Source organism: Delphinus delphis, chromosome 1 (genome assembly GCF_949987515.2).
Source record: "Delphinus delphis chromosome 1, mDelDel1.2, whole genome shotgun sequence".
NCBI classification, from domain to species: domain Eukaryota; kingdom Metazoa; phylum Chordata; class Mammalia; order Artiodactyla; family Delphinidae; genus Delphinus; species Delphinus delphis.
This window is the reverse complement of record NC_082683.1, coordinates 71,875,633-71,898,314: the sequence shown is the minus strand read 5'-3', so window position 1 is coordinate 71,898,314 and position 22,682 is coordinate 71,875,633.

The window sequence follows — 22,682 nt, the reverse complement described above, 5'->3', positions numbered from 1 at the left end:
ATTTGTGACTTTGATAAGCACATCTTTGATAGAGTGCTGAAATTTGAAGCCTAATTGATGTAAGTTTAAGATAGAAGGAAAGGAACTGGAGACTAACCTGGGAGTTTTGCAACTAAGGAAATGGAGCCTTAGCTGGTCAGAAAATGGAGTAAGTTTTTGTTTTTTTTTTTTTTTTTTTGAGAGAGGAGAAATTAATGGCATGTTTATATGGTAATGGGAATGGTCCACTTAAGAGAAAAACAGGATAAATTGATGATGTATTATCTTATCATCTATTTTCACAATAATCCCATAATATAGTTCTAATTGTTATTTTCATTATTTAGATGAAGCTGAGAACAGAAAGTTTAAGTGACATGCCCACTTTTCTATTTCTCATTTATGTTGTTCTTTCAAACCTTAAATTATATTTCCTTTTTTAAAGCTTATTTTGAAATATTTGGTTTATTTCCATTTGTTGCCTTGTATGTTATCAGTAACTGAAAGACTGTTATTCAGTCCATTTTAAAATTTATTCTAATATTTTTGAGCCTTATTGTAAACATTTTCGTTGTTGCTGTCATCATCTATGTTTAAATAAGAAGGGTTTTCCTGGACTAATAAGAATAAATTTCTGGGTAGTTGGAGGGCATCGGCCAGGGAATAAGCCAAGAAAACTTTTCAACCTCTATGGCACCCTCTTTTCTTACTATGAAGGTTTCAAAAAATAACCTCGAATAGCTAAAATAGTCATACTCATAGAAACAGAGTAGAATGGTGGTTGCCGGGTCTGGGGGAAAGGGGGAACGGGGAGTTGCTATTCAACAGGTATGAAATTTCAGTTACACAAGATGAATAAGTCTTAGAGATCTGCTGTACAACATCATGTTTATAGTTAACAGTACCATATTGTACACCTAAAAGTTTAAGAGGGTAAACTCATGTTAGATGGTCTTAGAGCAATAAAAATAAATATATAACCACTGTGTAATCTCATTTGTGAGACTTGGGTCAAGAAGGATCTCTGGTTCCAATGCTGTGGTTCATAGATCTATAGGTCTTGCACTATAAAACAGTGCTTTCCCCCTTGTACCTTGCATTTTTCTCTTAAGATACTTTCTGAGATAATTCTTCTCAGGACCACTAACTGTTCCCCTTCCCTCAGTTATCTAAAACTTCTTTCTCCCTTATCCCCAAGTCTACTTTCCTAGTTTATTTGGATTCTACTCTTAGTAGTATTCCCTAAAGGGTGTGGCTCTGTCTTTTAGAATCAGAGAATTTACTAGAATTTTCTGAGATTACCATGGAGTTTCCATAGGGAAAAAGAAGATTAATGTTTACCTACTTTCTGTCACACTATGTACAAAAATCAATTTCATGTATATAGATCCCAATATAAAAAGTCAAATGATAAAGATGTCAGGAAGAAACAAAGGAGAACATCTTTGTGACCTTGCGTATACAAAGATTTTGCTTTTTAAGAGTACACATAATTATTTACTCTAGAATGAAGAACTTCTGCAAATCAATAAAAAAGTGGAAGATAACCTCATAAAAAACAGTTGAGACTTAACAGAAATTTTTCAAAAAAGAATATCCATACGGCCAGTAAACATGAAAATCTGCTCACCTTTATTAGTCATCAGAAAAATATAAATTAAAACCATAATTTATACACCTAATAGAATGGCTAAAATGAAAGACACCCATTCTAAGTGTTGACTAGACTGTCAAACAACTGAACTCACATACACTGCTAGTAGAAGTGTAAGTTATTATAACTACATTGGAAAACTCCAGAAGTATCAAAGAAAGCTGCATATATGCATAACTAGTGGTTCTACTCCTAAGTATATATCCAACAGAAATCCATTAGTTTACAAAAGAGTTTTGCACAAGAATTTTCATAGCCATACTATTCCTAACAGTATACAAAACTGGAAATCATCAAAATGTCCATCAATATTTAAATTAATACATATATTATGGATACATAAATACAATAGAATATGGCAATGCATCATTTTGAATTCATGCAATAATGTGGAGGAATCTCCTAAACAAAATCTTGAGCAAAGTATAGACGCAAAAGAATACATGCTGTATGATCTAATTTACGTAAATTAAAAACAATAGAAGCAATTTATGGCGTAAGAAGTCAGAATAGCAGATGCACTTGTGAAGGGAGCAATATTGACTGGGCAGGGCAACTTTGTTCTATTTCTTGAATTTAGCATTCCTTACTATGTGTGTTAACTTTGTAAAAATCCAGTGATTTGTACACTGCTAATCTGTAAGTTATATTTCAACAAAAAGTTTACTTATAAATACAAATGATAAATAGACAGCTGGTTATGGCCATAGGATGACTAAGTGTTAAAATCTGTTTAATCTTGTTAAAGAATTTATTATTTTATCTGTGGTGTGGTGGGGGACTCTATGTTACTGCTCTTGTCCTGGAGTAACTGGAAGTGATGTAATTACTTTTTTTTTATTTTGAACATACCCTTTTGGATGCATGCAGCATCCACTCTTGGGAAATGTTTATTTGTAGAGGTCACATCTGCATTACTCTGGGCCAAAATCCATTGCACTTTTGGTATTATTTAATAAGAATATTGCTTTTCTGTTGAGAAAGTTTGGACATTGCTAATTAAATGGAATTAGACTCAGTGTTACCCCTGTCTCTGCTGTCAAAATCCATTTTCTGCCCTATGAAAAGACTCATGAAACAACAGCTAATCTTCCCTAACTTATTTCATTCAGTTAAAATTAAATTACACAATTGAACCTTTTTTCTTGTCTTTTCTATATTACATTTTGTTAATTGCTTAATTAAAACTGAAGCCTGACATTTATTTCTTTCTCTTTAGGAAAAAAAGAAAGAAAAGAAATATAAGACACACTCACTGTTACTTACTTAGTTATTCAACAGGAAGCTCTAGAAAAAAACTTCTGTTAGCAAAGAATAAAATAAATCACAACTTTCCCATGAAAATATTTATAAAAAAGATACAAGCATGATAGTTTTTAAGTTCATTGCCATTCCAGTTTCTAGGAAGGCATTTAAAATGTACCATATTCAACAAATACATCTAGTTATTTTTGCATATATATATATATATATATATATATATATATATACCTCAACTTGAGTTTTCTTAGTATCTTCATCATTTTCCAGTAGCCATTTTACACATGGAAATAGATAATGACTCTATCTATTGATATTTGCATATAGTACTGTTGCTTCAAAAACCTAGTCTCCTCAAATATGATAGCTACCATTTGTACAGTGATTATTATTTGGAATTGTCAAATTGTTTTGTGTACATTAACTTACTTAATATTCATATTTATAGATGAGGAAACTGAGGCACAGTATATTTAAAAGATTTACCAGAGACTATATGGCTAGTAAATGGCAGAGCTGGGATTTTCATCCAGAATTTTATTTTAATTCTATTAATTTATCTGTAAGAGCCACACTCTTAACCAATGTATTACAATGACTCCAAATGGATTCACACAAGCCAAGAGGTAACTCTCCTCTTGAAAACACAGAATTTATTTATTTTTTTTTATTAATTCACAGCTATTTACTGAGATTCTATATGTTTCTGATGTTCTAGGTAAACATTGGTAAAACAGGGAAAGTATTTCCCTCATAGAAATTAAAGAAAATAATCATGATAGATGTTAACTAAAATTATTGTGGTAATCATTTCACAATATATGTAAGTCAAGTTGTTATGCTCTACCCTTTAAACTTATATAGTGCTGAATGTCAATTATATTGCAATAAAACAGATAATAAACAGGTGAAAATAAATGAATAAATATACAACTAAAGAAAAAGACAATTAATACACATGTAATCAAAGGCAACCTTATGTATCCTAATTAGAAAGAAAGAAGTAAAACAAAAGTCACTATTTGCAAATGACATACTATATATAGAAAACCTAAAGACTCCACCAAAAAAAAACTATTAGAACTAATAAATGAATTCAGTAAAGATGCAGGACACAAAATTAATATACAAAATGTTGTATAACTATATACCAATAACACACCATAAGAAAGAAAACAATTAAGAAAAATTAAATTAAGAAAACAATCCCATTTCCAATTGCATCAAAAAGAACACCGAGGAATAAATTTAACCAAAGAAGTGAAAGGCCTGTACTCTGAAAACTATAAACATTGATGAAAGAAATTGAAGATGACAGAAATAATTGTAAAGATACACCATGTTCCTGGATTGGAAGTATTAATATTGTTAAAGTGTTTATACTACCCAAAACAATCTACAGATTCAATGCAATCCCTATCAAAATACCCATGGCATTTTTCACAGAGCAGGAACAAATAATCTTAAAATTTGTACTGAACCAAAAAAGACCCTGGGTAGCCAAAGCAATCTTGAAAAGGAAGAACATAGCTGGAAGTATCACACTTCCTGATTTCAAGCTATACTACAAGCTATAATAATTAATGTACTGGCACAAAACCAGATCCATAGGTCAATGGAACAGAATAGGGAGCCCAGAAATAATTGCATGCTTGTATGGTCAATCTATGACAAAGCAGGCAAGAATTTGTAATGGAGAAAGACAGTCTCTTCAATAAATGGTGTTGGGAAAACTGGGCACGCAAAAGAAACTAGACCACCTTTTTTTTTTTTTTTTTTTTTTTGCAGTTCGCTGGCCTCTCACTGTTGTGGCCTCCCCCGCTGTGGAGCACAGGCTCCGGATGCGCAGACTCAGTGGCCATGGCTCACGGGCCTAGCCGCTCCGCAGCATGTGGGATCTTCCCAGACCCGGGCACGAACCCATGTCCCCTGCATTGGCAGGCGGACTCTCAACTGCGCCACCAGGGAAGCCCCCTAGACCACCTTTTTACACCATATACAAAAATAAAATCAAGATTGATTAAAGACTTAAATTTAAAACCTGAAACCATAAAACTCTTACATGGCCAGTACACCTTTTGACATAAATTGTAGCAATATTTTTTTGTGTCTGTCTCTTCAGGTAAGGAAAACAAAAGCAAAAATAAACAAATGGGACTACATCAAACTAAAAAGATTTTACACAGTAAAGAAAACCATCAGCAAAACAAAAAGGCAACCTACTGAATGGGAGAAGATACTTGCAAATGATATGTCCTGTAAGAGGTTAATATCCAAAATATATAAAGAACTCATACAACTCAAATCTCCAAAAATAAACAATCTGATTAAAAAAGGGTAGAAGACCAGAATAGACATTTTTCCAAAGAAGACATGCAGATGGCCAACAGGTACATGAAAAGAAACTCAACATCACTAATCATCAGGGTAATGCAAATCAAAATCACAATTAGATATTACCTCACACCCGTTAGAAGGGCTACTACCAAAAAGACAAGAAATAACAAGTGTTGGTGAGATTGTGGAGAAAAGGGAACCCTACTACACTGTTTGTAAATTGGTGCAGGCACTATGGCAAACAGTATGGAAGTTTCTCAAAAATTAAAAATAGAACCACCATATGATCCAGAAATTTCACTTCTGGATATTTACCTGAAGAAAACACTAATTTGAAAAAATATATGCACCTCAATATTCATTGCAGCATTATTTACAATAGATATAATATAGATACAACCCAAGAGTCTATCAATAGATGAATGATAAAGAACATGTGGTATACATATACAATGCGATATTACTCAGGCTTAAAAAAGAATAAAATATTACCATTTGTAACAACATGAATGGACATAGAGGGTATTATGCTAAATGAAATAAGTCAGACAGAGAAAGACAAATACTGTATGATTTCATTTATATGTGGAATATATATATATATTCTCTTCCATTGACATATATATATATACAAGCAAACAAACATAAAACAGAAAGAGACACAAAGGTACAGAGAACAGACTGATGCCAGAGGGCAGGGGCTGGGGGAATGGGCGAAATAGGGGAAGGGGAATAAGAGGTACAAACTACCAGTTATAAAATAAATAAGTCATGGGGATGTAATGTGCAGCATAGGAAACATAGTCAATAATATTTTGATAACCTTGTATGGGAACAGAAAAAAAAAGGCAGCTCTCACTTTGCTCAGTTCCAGAATACACAAATTTCAGTAACTGTATTTATGTAAATAAAGCCTCAACAGCATGATTCAAATTTCAGGTACCATAATATATCAACTAAGACTAATTCCATAAAATACAAAGTGGGCTGCTGGCTCTTTATTTATTTATTTTTTTTTTTTGCGGTACGCGGGCCTCTCACTGTTCTGGCCTCTCCCGTTGCGGAGCACAGGCTCCGGACCCGCAGACTCAGCAGCCATGGCTCACGGCCTAGCCGCTCCGCGGCATGTGGGATCTTCCCGGACCAGGGCATGAACACGTGTCCCCTGCATTGGCAGGTGGACTCTCAACCACTGCGCCACCAGGGAAGCCCACTGCTGGCTCTTTAGTCCACAAATTGCTACACAAGCAACAGATGCACATTATGATCAGTGACAATTCATGTTACTTCTTTCAAAGTCAGTGATTCATCACTGCTTATCTGTTTATCCAGTTCACGTATATACAGTAAAGCCTTTAGATGTGTTGTTTCTTGTCTCCCTGTGATAAACCCACATGACATAATACAAACAAATATGGTGGTTTGAAAGAAGGAATTGGGCAAAAAGATGAACATGCAGTGAAGAACCAAAAAGTGATAATGCCCACAGTAAAATTAAAATTGAATGTAAACCAGGTTATAGAAGATATAGCTGATCATGTTGACAGCACTGCCATTTCAAAAACTCAAGATACATAGCCAGGGGAACTTAGAGAAGGTGAATTTATTGACATAAATGAGAAAAATGATTTTGATATAAAGGAAAAATGTTCCAGAGTAAGTAACTTGAGCAAAAACTTCATATTAAAGAACTCTTAAAGATGTTTCATGACATTGAAAGCACATAGTGGGACTTCCCTGGCAGTCCAGTGGTTAAGACTTCTTGGTGCGGGGTGTGAGTTCGGGGAGCAGGGAGTTTGAAAGCTAAGATCCCACATGCCTCACAGCCAAAAAACAAAGGATAAAACAGAAACAATATTGTAACAAATTCAATAAAGACTTTTAAAATGATCCTCATCAAAAAAATGTTTAAAAAAAAAACAAAAAGGAAGCACATAGGATAAAATGTTGGGACAGAATCCAAACTTAGAAAAGAACATGACAGTTGGTCAAGACATTAAAAAGTTCCTTGCTTTATAAGTTACATGAAGGCAAGCACTGTGCACAACTTTTAATAACACTTTTACAAAGAAGTAAAACATTTTAATTGTCAACCTTTATTAATAATTAAATTACAGCATACTAAGTAAATATTAGTTTTACTATATTTTCACTTCCCAATCCACTGATAAAGGACAGTATAAGAGTTTCTAATGTTTGATAAAATTTTAAAGGTCATGGAATATTGTAATTTTCCCCATTATTAAAATAGCTTTGTGTGACTTCAGCTTGCATGCTCATTTTTAGAATACCACACTATTGTGCAAAACAAAAATTACCTGTACAAACGAAAGAGCTTACAATCCCTAATTCTCAACCAATATCTTTTTCCGTACTATTACTCTACTGGGGAAACAACAGTGAAAAATATAGGGTTGGCCAAAAAGTTCGTTCGGATTTTCCCTACCATCTTAGGAAGAACCCAAAAGAACTTTTTGGCCAGCCCAATAATACTTCCATAGATCTTTTCTTAGACTATCAATTTCAGATCTTTTAATTTCCTGCTATAATAGATGAAAATTTTGCTTCTGTTCACTCTTCCCCTCCTTCCTTGTCCCAATATAGTTACACAACCATTTTTAGTACAGCTAAAATTAATTTTTTTGCATCTATAAATAATATAGCCCCATGTTTATTTCTTTTTTCTAAATTATACATAATATTTTTTTCTTTGTACATTGACAAATACAGTATTATGGTCTTATCCATTCTTTGGTCACCTCTTAACTGCCAACCCTGAAATTCTGACATTTGTATTTTTCCTGTTACATCACCAAAGTTAATTAAATTTATTCAGTTACATATTCATACATATAGTATTATAGCACAGATCTGCTGGTGATGAAAATTTTCAGCTTTTATATGTCTAAAAATGCCTTTATCTTCATTTTTTGAAAAATACTTTTGCTAAATAAAGAATTCTAAGTTGACATTTAACAAAACAAAAAATTAATTCAATACTTTAAAGTTGTTGCTCCATTGGCATTTAGCTTGCATTGTTTCTGACAAGAAAGCTGTTGTTATCCTTATCTTTAAATCTCTGTAACTTTTTTTTCTATCTTCTTTTAAGATTTTCTTTTTATCACAGATTTTAAGCAATTTGTTTACGATGTGTCTTAATGTGGGTTTTCTTTCCCTACATATTTTTGTGCTTGAACTTTGTTGAGCTTCTCAGATCTGTGAGTTTATAATTTTCCTGCAATTTGGAAATATTTAGCCATTAATTCTTCAAATATGTTTTGCCTCCACTCCCTCTGGGGACTCTAATATATATAGTTGACCACTTGTAGTTATCCCACGTTTCACTGATGCTTTATTATTATTTTTTTAATTCTTTCTCTGTGTTTCATTTTGGATCATTTCTTTTACTATGTCTTCAAGTCACATCTTTTCTCAGCAATCTGCCTTTAATCCCATACAGTGTATTTTTCATCTCAGACATTAGAGTTTTTACCTCTAGAAGTCTGATTAGTTTGTTGTTGTTGTTAATATTTTTATATCTTTATTTAACTTCTTGAACTAATAGAATACAGTTATAATATCTGTTTAGTATTTTCTGCTAATTCTCACATCAGTGTCTCCTTTGGTTAGTTTTATTTGATTATTCTTTTTATTATGAATAATGCTTTTCTGCTTCTCTGCATTTCTTATAATCTTTGATTGTTTACCAGCCATTGTGAATTTTACCTTGTTTCTATTCCTATAAATATTCTTGAACTTTGTTTGGAATATAGTTGATTTACCTGGAATCAGTGTGATCCTTTCAGGTCTTGTTTTCAGGTGGGACAAGACCTGGGTTTAATCTAGGGTTAAAACCTAGCTTCTATACTAAGAAGACAAGACCTTTCTTAGTATTCTTATCAATACCCCCTGAATTATGAGGTTTTCCACACTGATTGTTGGAAACAGACACTATTCTTGGTCCTGTGTGAACTCTGGGCACAGAGTTCTCTTAATCCTTTTGAGTGGTTCTTTTCTGTCCTAGAGTAGCTTTCTCACACAAGTGTGCTAATCAGTTCTCAACTGAATCCTCCAGAAGAACTCTGCAGGTCAGCAGAGTTCTCTCTCCACGTATCTCTCTTGTGTCTGGCACCCTGTCCTGTGACTTCACTGCTTTGTCTTTTCTCGACTCCCAGCTCTATCTCCTTAATTCAGGAAGACTACAGGGCTTCCCCCTCCTGGTACCACAGTCTGAAAATTTTCTCCAGGCAGCAAGTTGGAGCAAACATAGGTCTCACTTTATTTGTTTCAAAATTTCTCAGGAATCATTTTCCCTTATTCCTGACACTGATGACTTCAGTCCTGTTGTTTCATATATTATGGGTTTTTTCAGTTTTTTTAGACATGGAGATAAATTTCATTTTGTTACTCCTGGTTATTACTTAAATTAGTATTTGCATAATATAAGCAGTGAAATGCAATAGAAAATTAATTAATAAAGACAGAACAACAACAACAAAAACCCTTGGTATTGAAACTTTTAAATGCCCAGAGACATAAACATGTTTCAAGGCATAATTATGCAAATAGATGGCAAAGTTTAAGATAAAGGTGTCAACTCTTCAACCTTGTTTAGTATGAAGGAACATAGTTTGAACAAAAAATATTTTAATTCATAAGGACATCCCAGAAACCCTTATCAAGAGTACAGTGTAAACTTTACTAGTTTGGCTCATTAAATTGAAAATGGACTTGGAAAAGGTCATGGGGAATTAGAGCTTAGATAATTCATAATCAAAGCAATTAGCAATGGATTATGTCTCGTGAGCTCCCTAGAAAAAGAAATCTTAGTTGAAATTGCTGAACCCAAGATGGTATTCATTTGCCTAGCTGGATCATAATCTAGTAACCAACCACCTTGTTTAGTACATAAATACAAATGGTTTTCAAACTCTTCTTTATCTAAACGTATAGATTACAAGGTGTATAAATTGATTTTCAAGAACATACATGTTATACAAGTCACACCTTTGGACAAGGATATGTAGATACCTGAAGTTTCATTTTACAAAAGCTAACTAGAGGGCTTCCCTGGTGGCGCAGTGGTTGAGAGTCCGCCTGCCGATGCAGAGGACACGGGTTCGTACCCCGGTCTGGGAAGATCCCACATGCCGCGGAGCGGCTGGGCCCGTGAGCCATGGCCGCTGGGCCTGCGCATCCGGAGCCTGTGCTCCACAACGGGAGAGGCCACAACAGTGCGAGGCCCCCGTACCGCTAAAAAAAAAAAAAGCTAACTAGAGAGGGCACTCTAAATACAACTCATTGGTTGACTTTAGTAGAACTTGGATATTAATATTATTGGACTCTAGGATGTATTCTGGACAACTCAGTTAAATCACATGTAAATCTTAGCTACCAATTTCTCTCTTTTTTGAATTGTATTTTAATGTTTTCTTTCATTGTCATCTTTAAAAATTTGATTTTTTTTTAAGAACACCCTTTAAAATAGTTCACTTAGTCTCAAAACTCTTGGACTCTATTTCCTAGAAAGTTAGTCAGTTTTTCTGACAATCTTAGCCATAGCTTCTGTGGCTGCTGTGAAATGTGGCTAAAAACCCTTGTCCTTGTCTTTTTTTACTTTCCTAATGCTATATCATCTTAAAACACTATGTAGGTATAAGGGTTTCCTATTATTCATGTTGATCTTTCAGAATAAAATACTATTTCTAAATGTGTAAATTTGAATATAAATCAAAGTTTGAGGACATGAATTTTCAAAATGCCAGTCTGTTGTATAAGCACAAGTACACCAGACACTTACCTATTTTAATAAGCATGTAAAGATTAGGAGGCCTAGCAGTGGTCTAACTCTGAGAGGAAAGCAAGATACTGGTGTGACATGCTTCAAGATCAATAACTAGGGAGCAGCATGGAAGTCCAAAAGATAGAAAAAAAACAGACCTGAAAGAGGACATTTAGAAAGAGAAATAATTATTGAATGAATCTATCTGAATCTAACTAGGAAAAAATAATTGTAGATGGGGCAACATGGGAATCAAAGATCAGAGCAGAATTAGATTTTAATTCATCACTATACCCTAGCTTATCAACAAAGTGGCATAATCTTGTTTTTGTGTAAGGTAATGCTTTAAGTGTGGTAAAGGTATTGCGGTTAGGCATTTTCTTTTTTTTTTTTTTGCGGGACGTGGGCCTCTCACTGTTGTGGCCTCTCCCATTGTAGAGCACAGGCGCCGGACGTGCAGGCTCAGCGGCCATGGCTCACGGGCCCAGCCACTCTGTGGCATGTGGGATCTTCCCGGACCGGGGCACAAACCCGTGTCCCCTGAATCGGCAGGTGGACTCTCAACCACTGCACCACCAGGGAAGCCTGGGGTTATGCATTTTTAAAGGGTCCTTATCTCTTAGAGCAATATTCTAAAATATTTATAGTTAAAATATATGATATGAGAATTTGCTTCAAAATAAACCAGAGGATGGTGAGAAGGTAGGGATTTGTATAAAACAAGACTGTTTATGAATTGATAATTATGGAAACTAGATGATAAGTTCATATTATTTTTCTATTTTTTTAACTTCTTTGAAATTAAAGAGAAACAAAACAAAATGAAACTTGTTTCATCATATAAGCACTTTGGTTACATAATACTTAGTTCATCATTTATATAAGAAAGAGAATGAGATACCTTCCTCATAGCATTGTTTGGAGGATGAATTGAGTTAATTGATGTAATGTGCTTAAAATATTGCCTATTGCATGGAAGGTGCTGTGTAAATACTACCTTTAAAGAAAATATTCATTCTATGTCCAAAGTTATTTTAATTTATATTAATTTTTTTTTAATTTTTAATTTTACTTTATATTTTATACAGCAGATTCTTATTAGTTATCCATTTTATACATATTAGTGTATCTATATCAATCCAAATCTCCCAATTCATCACACCACCACCCCTGCCACTTTCCCCCCTTGCTGTCCATACGTTTGTTCTCTACATCTGTGTCTCAATTTCTGCCATGCAAACTGGTTCATCTGTACCATTTTTCTAGGTTCCACATATACATGTTAATATATGATATTTGTTTTTCTCTTTCTGACTTACTTCACTCTGTATGACAGTCGCTAGATCCATCCACGTCTCTACAAATGACCCAATTGCGTTCCTTTTCATGGTTGAGTAATACTCCATTGTATATATGTACCACATCTCCTTTATCCATTCATCTGTCGATAGGCATTTAGGTTGCTTCCATGATGTGGCTATTGTAGATAGTGCTGCAATGAACATTGTGGTGCATGTGTCTTTTTGAATTATGGTTTTCTCTGGGTATATGCCAGTAGTGGGATTGCTGGGTCATATGGTGATTCTATTTTTAGTTTTTTAAGGAACCTCCAGAGTGGCTGTATCAATTTACATTCTCACCAACAGTGCAAGACAATTCCCTTTTCTACATATCCTTTCCAGCATATGTTGTTTGTAGATTTTCTGATGATGCCCATTCTAACTGGTGAGAGGTGATACCTCATTGTAGTTTCGATTTGCATTACTCTAATAATTAGTGATATTGAGAAGATTTTCATGTACTTCTTGACCATCTGTATGTCTTCTTTGGAGAAATGACTATTTAGGTTTTCTGCCCATGTTTTGATTGGGTTGGTTTTTTTTTGTTTTTTTTTTTTATTATTGAGCTGCATGAACTGTTTATATATTTTGGAGGTTATTCCTTTGTCCATTGAATGACTTTGCAAATATTTTCTCCCATTCTGAGGGTTGTCTTTTCGTCTTGTTTGTAGTTTCCTTTGTTTTGAAAAACCTTTTAAGTTTCATTAGGTCCCATTTGTTTATTTTTATTTCCATTACTCTAGGAGGTGAATCAAAATAGATCTTGCTGTGATTTATGTCAAAGGGTGTTCTTCCTATGTTTTCCTCTAAGAGTTTTATAGTGTCCATTCTTACATTTAGGTCTCTAATCCATTTTGAGTTTATTGTTATGTATGGTATTAGGGAGTGTACTAATTTCATTCTTTTACATGTAGCTGTCCAGTTTTCCTAGCACCACTTATGGAAGAGACTCTTGTTTCTCCATTGTATATACTTGCCTCCTTTGTTATAGATTAGTTGACCATAGGTGCATGGGTTTATCTCTGGGCTTTCTATCTTGTCCCATTCATCTATACTTCTGTTTTTGTGCCAGTACTATATAGTCTTGATTACTAGAGCTTTGTAGTGTAGTCTGAAGTCAGGGAGTCTGATTCCTACAGCTCCGTTTTTTTTCCCTCAAGACTGCTTTGACTCTTCGGGATCTTTTCTGTCTCCATACAAATTTTAAGATTTTTGTTCTAGTTCTGTGAAAAATGCCATTGGTAATTTGATAGGGATTGCATTGTATCTGTAGATTGCTTTGGGTAGTAGAGTCATTTTCACAATATTGATTCTTCCAAGCCAAGAACATGGTATATCTCTCTCTCTGTTTGTATCATCTTTAATTTCTTTCATCAGTGTCTTATAGTTTTTTGCATACAGGTTTTTGTCTCCTTAGGTAGGTTTATGCCTAAGTATTTTATTCTTTTTTTTGCAGTGGTAAATGAGAGTGTTTCCTTAATTTCTCTTTCAGATTTTTCATCATTAGTGTATAGGAATGCAAGGGATTTCTGTGCATTAATTTTGTATATTGCAACTTTACCAAATTCATTGATTAGCTCTAGTAGTTTTCTGGTAGCATATTTAGGATTCTCTATGTATAGTATTATGTCATATGCAAGCAGTGACAGTTTTACTTCTTTTCCAATCTAATTCCTTTTATTTCTTCTTCTTCTCTGATTGCCATGGCTAGGACTTCCAAATCTATGTTGAGTACTAGTGGCGAGAGTGGACATCCTTGTCTTGTTCCTGATCTTAGAGGAAATGATTTCCCTTTTTCACCATTGAAAATGATGTTTGCTGTTTGTTTGTCGTATATGGCCTTTATTATGTTGAGGTAGTTCCCTCTGTGCCCACTTTCTGGAGGGTTTTTATCATAAATGGGTGTTGAATTTTGTCAAAAGTTTTTTCTGCATCTTTTGAGATGATCATATACTTTTTAGTCTTCAATTTGTTAATAAGTTGTATCACATTGATTGATTTGCATATATTGAAAAATCCTTGCATCCTTGGGATAAATCCCACTTGCTCATGGTGTATGATCCTTTTAATGTGTTGTTGGATTCTGTTTGGTAATACTTTGTTGAGAGTTTTTGCATCTATATTCATCAGTGATATTGGTCTGTAATTTTCTTTTCTTGAGGCATCATTGTCATTTGTCTCTAGGTATTTTTTTATTTCTTCAATGATCTCTTGGTTATTTAGTAACGTATTGTTTAGCCTCCTTATGTTTGTGTTTTTTACATTTTTTTCCCTGTAATTGATTTCTAATCTCATAGTATTTTGGTCAGAAAAGATGCTTGATATCATTTCAATTTTCTTAAACATACTGAGGCTTGATTTGTGACCCAAGATGCAATCTATCATGGAGAATGTTCCATGTGCACTTGAGAAGAAAGTGTAATCTGCTGCTTTTGGATGGAATGTCCTATAAATATCAATTAAATCTATCTGGTCTATTGTGTCATTTAAAACTTGTGTTTCCTTTTTAACTTTCTGTTTGGATGATCTGTTCATTGGTGTAAGTGAAGTGTTAAATTCCCCCACCATTTTTGTATTACTGTCGATTTCCTATTTTATAGCTGTTAGCAGTTGCCTTATGTATTGAGGTGCTCCTATGTTGGTTGCATATATATTTATAATTGTTATATCTTCTTCTTGGATTAATCCCTTGATGGTTATGTAGTGTCCTTCCTTGTCTCTTGTAACATTCTTTATTTTAAAGTCTATTTTATCCAATATGTGTATTGCTACTCCAGCTTTCTTTTGATTTCCATTTGCATGGAATATAATTTTCCATCCCCTCACTTTCAGTCTGTATGTGTGCCTAGGTCTGAAGTGGGTCTCTTGTAGATAGCATATATATGGGTCTTGTTTTTGTATCCTTTCAGTGAGCCTGTGTCTTTTGGTTGGATCATTAATCCATTCACGTTTAAGATAATTATCAATATGTATGTTCTTATTACCATTTTCTTACTTGTAATGGGTTTGTTTATGTAGGTCCTTTTCTTCTCTTGTGTTTGCCACTTAGAGAAGTTCCTTTAGCATTTGTTGTAGAGCTGGTTTGGTGGTGCTGAATTCTCTTAGCTTTTGTTTGTCTGTAAAGCTTTTGATTTCTCCATTGAATTTGAATGAGATCCTTGCCAAGTAGAGTAATCTTGGTTGTAGGTTATTCCCTTTCATCACTTAAATATGTCATGCCACTCCCTTGTGGCTTGTAGAGTTTCTGCTGAGAAATCAGCTGTTAACCTTATGGGAATTCCCTTGTATGTTGTCATTTTCCCCTTGTTGCTTTCAATAATTTTTCTTTTTCTTTAATTTTTGCCAATTTGATTACTATGTGTCTCTGTGTGTTTCTCCTTGGGTTTATCCTGCCTAGGACTCTCTGTGCTTCCTGGACTTGGGTGGTTATTTCCTTTCCCATGTTAGGGAAGTTTTCAACTATAATCTCTTCAAATATTTTCTCAGGTCCTTTCTCTCTCTCTTCTCCTTTGGGGACCCCTATAATGTGAATGTTGTTGTGTTTAATGTTGTCTCAGATGTCTCTTAAGCTGTCTTCATTTCTTTTATTATTATTTTTTTCTTTATTCTGTTCCACAGCAGTGAATTCCACCATTCTGTCTTCCAGGTCACTTATCCATTCTTCTGCCTCAGTTATTCTGCTATTGATTCCTTCTAGTGTATTGTATTGTTCATCTCTGTTTGTTTGTCCTTTAATTATTCCAGATGTTTGTTCTTTAATTCTTCTAGGTCTTTGTTAAACATTTCTTGCATCTTCTCAATCTTTGCCTCCATTCTTTTTCTGAGGTACTGGATCATCTTCACTAACATTATTCTGAATTCTTTTTCTGGAAGGTTTCCTATCTCCACTTCATTTAGTTGTTTTTCTGGGGTTTTATCTTGTTCCTTCATCTGGTACATAGCTGTCTGCCTTTTCATCCTGTTTATCTTTCTGTGGATATGGTTTTTATTCCACAGGCTGCAGGATTGTAGTTCTTCTCGCTTCTGCTGTCTACCCTCTGTTGCATGAGGCTATCTAAGTGGCTGTGGAAGTTTCTTGATGAGATGGACTGGTGGTGGGTAGATTTGGCTGTTGCTCTGGTGGGCAGAACTCAGTAAAACTTTAATCCGCTTGTCTGCTAATGGGTGGGGCTGGGTCCCTTCCCTGTTGGTTGTTTGGCCTGAGGTGACCCAACACTGGAGCCTACCTGGGCTCTTTGGTTGTGCTAACAGTGGACTCTTGGAGGGCTCACGCCAAGGTTACTTCCCAGAACTTCTGCTGCCAGTGTCCTTATCCTCACAGTGAGCCACAGCCCCTCTCCACCTCTGCAGGAGACCCTCCAACACCAGCCGGTAGGTCTGGTTCAGTCTCCTATGGAGACACTGCTCCTTCCTCTGGGTCCTGATGCACACACTACTTTGTGTGTGCCCTCCAAGGGTTGAGTGTCCATTTCCCCCAGTCCTGTTGAAGTCTTGCAATCAAATCCTGCTAGCCTTCAAAATCTGATTCTCTAGGAATTCTTCCTCCCATTGCCAGACCCCCAGGTTGGGAAGACTGACATGGGGCTCAGAACCTTCACTCCAGTGGGTGGACTTCTATGGTATAAATGTTCTCCAGTTTGTGAGTCACCCACCCAGCAGTTATGTGATTTGATTTTATTGTAATTGTGCCCCTCCTACCGTCTCATTGTGGCTTCTCCTTTGTCTTTGGATGTGGAGTATCTTTTTTGTTGAGTTCCAGTGTCTGCCTGTCAATGATTGTTCAGCAGTTAGTTGTGTCTGTAGTGCTCTCACAAGACGGAGTGAGAGCACATCGTTCTATTCTGCCATCTTGAAGCAATCTCTCCATGTCCAATCTTTTAATTTGGAGATAATTATAGATGCATACATAGTTTTAAGAAATAAACAGAGAAATCTCCTGTAATATTTACCCAATTTTTTGCAATGGCAACATCTTGCGCAACTATAGTACAATATCACAACCAGGATATTAATGTTGATGTTATCAAGATACAGAATATTTTCATCATTGCAAGGATCTTTCCTGTTGCCCTTTTCAAACTATACCACTTTTATGACCCTCCTTAAACCCTGACTACCACCAATCTGTTCTCCATTACTTTAGGGAGTCTTTTTAAGAAGGTTTATTAATGAAATCATACTGTATGTAACATTTTGACATTGACTTTTTTTATTTTTTACTCAGCATAATTCTCTGGAGATACATACAGATTGTTGTTAGTATTAATAGTTCATTAATACTTATTGCTGAGTAGGATTCCATGGTATGGATATTCTACAGCTTATTTAACAATTCACTGTTCCCTAAAGAATATCTGGGTTATTTCCAGTATTTGGCGATTATGAATTAAGCTTCCTTAAACTTTTTCTTTTTTTTTTTTTTTTTTTTACGGTACGTGGGCCTCTCACTGTTGTGGCCTCTCCATTGCGGAGCACAGGCTCCGGACGCGCAGGCTCAGTGGCCATGGCTCACGGGCCCAGCCACTCTGTGGCATGTGGGATCTTCCCGGACCGGGGCACAAACCCGTGTCCCCTGCATCGGCTGGCGAACTCTCAACCACTGCGCCACCAGGGAAGCCCTCCTTATACATTTTTGTACAGATTTTTGTATGAACACAAGTTTTCATTTCTTTGGGGTAAATGCCCAAAAGTACAACTATTCTGTCATATTGTAGTTTCATATTTAATTTTCTTATATGCTGCCAAAATGGTTTCCAGAGTGGCTTTAATGTTTGAAATTCCCATCAGCAATGAATGAGTGATCCAGTTTTTCCATATTCTTTCCAGCAAGAATTGAATATTGTTCTGACTTTTTATTTTTTTAAATTTAGCCATTGTGATAAGTGTGTAGTGATTTCTCATTGTGGCTTTAATTTTGTAGGAGATCTTTTCATATGCTTATATCCACCTGTATATTCTCTGCAGTGGAATGTCTTTACATGTCTTTTGCCCATTTTATAATTGGTTTGTTTTTTAATGTGAGTTTAAAAAATATTTAATCATCATTGTTCATTTGACATTAAACAAATATGTACAGTAAAATAGTAAGTGCCAGACCCTGTTCTAAGGTACATTTGTGAATAAAGCATTGATCTCAGCACTTATGAAATGTACGTTCTAGCAGGGGGAGAATGACATATATTGAACATGTTCAACAGTTGCAAGTACTACAGAAAAAAATTAAAGCAGGGAAAGCGGGATAGGGTAACATGGGTGCAGGTTGAAATTTCAAACCTTTATTCATGCCTAAACTCATATGGATATGCAGGCACATTTGTCTTTTGAACAATAGTTAGGAAATGTAAACATTAAAAACAAAGTTACTAATGTACCGCAATGCTATCCCAACTTGAAAATTGGGTTGCTGGATTTGTAGCATGTTGGAGAATTATGGGGGTTGTAATAACTAAGGCTTATTGAATGTTAAACACTAATGACTTCATTTTACATACACCACCTCATTGAATCTCCACATGAAGGTGCAATTTTATATCTTTAAATGTGTTTTTTAAGTTAATTTACCCATGACCCTACAGTAATTGATGACACCAATTGTCATCAATTGAATGAAAAAGATATGGATATCCAAAATTTTAATAGTGCCTTAACTCTAAGTGGTAGTATTAAGAATATTTCATTTTTCAATGTTTAAAACTTTTAAATAGTACTTGTTTTATCATGTTTCATGTTATTTATAGAGTTAAATGTTTTCCGAAAATACTGAAGTATCTCTCTACAACTTCTCCTTCCATTTCATTTATGACCTCTTCCTCAGTCCATTCTCTAAAAAATATTGACCTTTGATAATCCTTTCCCAACCTTCCTCTTTACTAGATGATCTATGACTTCATTTACCATCAGTCAAAAACTGGTTGTAAGAAGAAACATTTCCAGAGACTCAGCATTTGTACATTGTCTTATAAACTTGGTCAATTCTCTACATGCCTGACCACAAAAATACAAACTCATGAGTCCCAGGAGCTTGTCTTGAGCTCCAGGCCCATATTCAACTGCCTCATGGGTTCTGTGGGTTCAAAAGCAAATTCTTTTCCCTAAGGTATGGACATTAAAACATTTTGGGATTTTGGGAAAAATGTAACAGGACTCATTTTAACCAACTTGATAAAAATATTGATTTTCTTGACTGTGACTCATTTAAATCTGATTTTGAGAATCATTTGTTTAGCTATTTGGGGAAAATAATCATATATGAGGCCTAACTATTTAGGTTAGATCAAAAGCTATTGCATTTTACATTAAATCTCTTTGCCCAGTGTTTGACCAATTTTAATACAGATTTTGTTTCACCAGCAACCTTCTTTTTTCATAACTTTGGTTAATCAAAAATTCCTTTTACTTATTCTATTATGCTGTGTTCTCTTCCTTTCTACATTGTTTAAGATATCATTACCCATTTCCCAGCTTGAGAAAGTAGGACATCACAAATTACATTTATACCAAGACTAAATATTCCATGATTTGGTTTGTAATCAGACCATTATTTTAATGCCTGGATTTTTTTTTATTTTAGTGGCTTGTGTTTCTACATCTTGCTTTTATCTCCCTCAATCTAGAAATACTTAGTTTCCTATACAAAGACAAAGTGTTCCATACCTCTTCTTATCCTTGTCATCAATTGTCAAATTGAGTCATCTCTCCATAAAAGCCTTAGTATGAATTTCCTGCAAAGGTCAATATTAGGCTATGAAAGTTTGGAAATTTTCTAAGATTAGTCATCTGTTACATGGCAGAACATGTTTTTCAACCAGAGTCTGATTTCCAGCCACAGGCTCTCTCTACTTTGTTATACTACCACAGGATAATTAAGAGATGAGATTTGTCCACCTGCCTCTATGGGCCAATATATATGGGTTTCAAATACTAATTTGGTGCTAAGATAACATTGGGAACATAGTAAGATGGATAAAACTCTGTTTCACAGAGCTCATGTCAAGGATAGCACTGTATGTTTTGGAAGAAATATGATAAGCCATTTGCAGTGCTTTCAAAAATGGGTGAGCAAATGTGGGACTATGGTTAAATTATGCAGTACAAGGTAAAAGATTCCACCATTAGTCCTCCTACATCACTTATCCCACACACAGAATTCAGCCGCTTTTGTAAATTAGTAGTGAGCAAATATTATGAAGTATCAGTTTGGAAGGGTAAAGGGTGATTTGCTTACTGGGACTGACATCTGTCTGAGTGTGCCCTGTACTCAGCTCTGCACTTTGTAGATTATGAGAAATTCCCATCGGAAGAAATGAATCCACATCTACACCTCTGCTAAAGCATTTTTCCCCACAAGGTATAAATCTATCTTAAATAGCTAAAGTTTCAGAGAAATGGAAATCATGATATAAGCCTACAGTCAATATTTCAGCAAATACAGAAGGAAAGTTAAAGACAGTTTCTTGATCACAAGAGGAAAAGTCAAGCAAACCAAAAGTTGAAATTTTTGGCCAAATTGAAATCTTAAAATAAAATTGAAAACAAACAGATTACCAGTAATATGGTATATGGTGTATGTTTAATGTTCTGCAAAAGATGGTTCTTGTAAGCTTGATTAAGAGTGCTACAGCCTTAAAGATTGCACTTATGAGTTGGATGGTGGCATTAAGAATGTGTTGACTTCTTCCAGGATGCTAAGAACATAAATATTGGAGTGTAATCCACTTTCAAAGGTTTATGAAAATAGTAAAACGATGATCAGACGTTGGGGAAAATCTTCCAGACTAGACTTTCTTCTCTATCACAAGTTTCCACAGCAAATCAGGAAAATGTAGGAAATGTGGCAGTATTCCTACCTCAGAAGACTAGCCTGAGGAGTAATAAAAAAAAATATTGCAATGTTAATTGTGGACAAAGCCAAGATTTATTTTTGGTATTAGGAATAGGACACCCTAAACATACAAGGACACACTTAAATTCACTGACAGATAGTCAAATGTAGAAATATTAAAGAAATCTTATTAGCACATTTGTAAGATTAGGAGGAAATTCTGAGCATATGTATAAATATATATAATATCACTGGAGCAGGCCTGAATATTCAGTCAAAAAGTAAAAGACCATTTTTGAAATTTTAGCCCAAAGTCTTTTATAAGTAAAATATTGAACTTAGTAATCCACTCCTAGAAACCTGCAATGAAAATTACCACAGCAATCATAACACTGTCCTATGTTCTCATTTTCTATTTTAATAATAATATTTTCAGTCACAAGAGTCAGGTTGATGCCCTCAAGTGAAACTTAGAATTGAAATAATTGCATAGATAATTTAGACTAAACATATTTTCCTTTACCTGAGACTTCCATATCATTGAGAATTCTTTTGATTGGAATCAGGTGAATGCTATCCATCTTCTCAAAACATAAGCATTATTTGCACATTTAATGGCTAACAACAGCATCTGGAAAAGGCTCCTCTGTGGAGTTATTTATTCACTTCCATATTTTAAAAGGGATTTGAGGAAGAAAAAAATCTGGATTTCATGCTACATTTCCAACGTATATTGTGACATGAAACTAGAAGCTAACAGTTTTGCTACAGACATTTGCCCAGTGACATTTAACCAGGTATAAGTGAAAACATACTTATGGTGAAATCATCATAATTAATGATGATAGAAATTCTAGTAAATATGATCATTCTATTTCCCGAGGTGTGGTTTCAAAATTTAACACAAGATAGTAAGCATAAGCACAATAATTTGATTACTCATTTTACTAGTTGGAATTCTCCTTAGATCAATTTCTAACAGGATTTGGATTACTTTGACTCCATTGCTCTATAAGTCTTCACTCTCAATAACTATTCCAATGTTGGTAATGAAAGTACTTAGGTAGTCACACTTGCACCATTCCTTGAAATCTTGCCCATTAGTTTGCTTGAACCTCATAAAATATTAACTTGTGTTGTGTGCAGTAAGGAGACCAATAAAACACCAATGTGTGGTGACTAAACCATTAAAAAATGTCTTAGCACCCCTTCTATAATATTCTGTGACTTATAGGAATTTCAGATTTGTCTGTTTTTAACAAGTATGAAATATTCTTTGTTCTTAATATAACTTCTTCACACTCTTTGAGAGAGAAATTGCCCATACATGCAAGAAAAAAAAAAACCCACTGGATTCTGGTTTACTAATTTATTTTAAGAAATAAATTTGGAGAAAATTCTGCTTATTTCACTTCCTTACTTTATCTATTAGTAATCAACAGGTGATTGCCATTAGCAGCCAAAGAACGAAAACAGTGTTCCATTAATCTTCAATGCCTAAGAAATAAA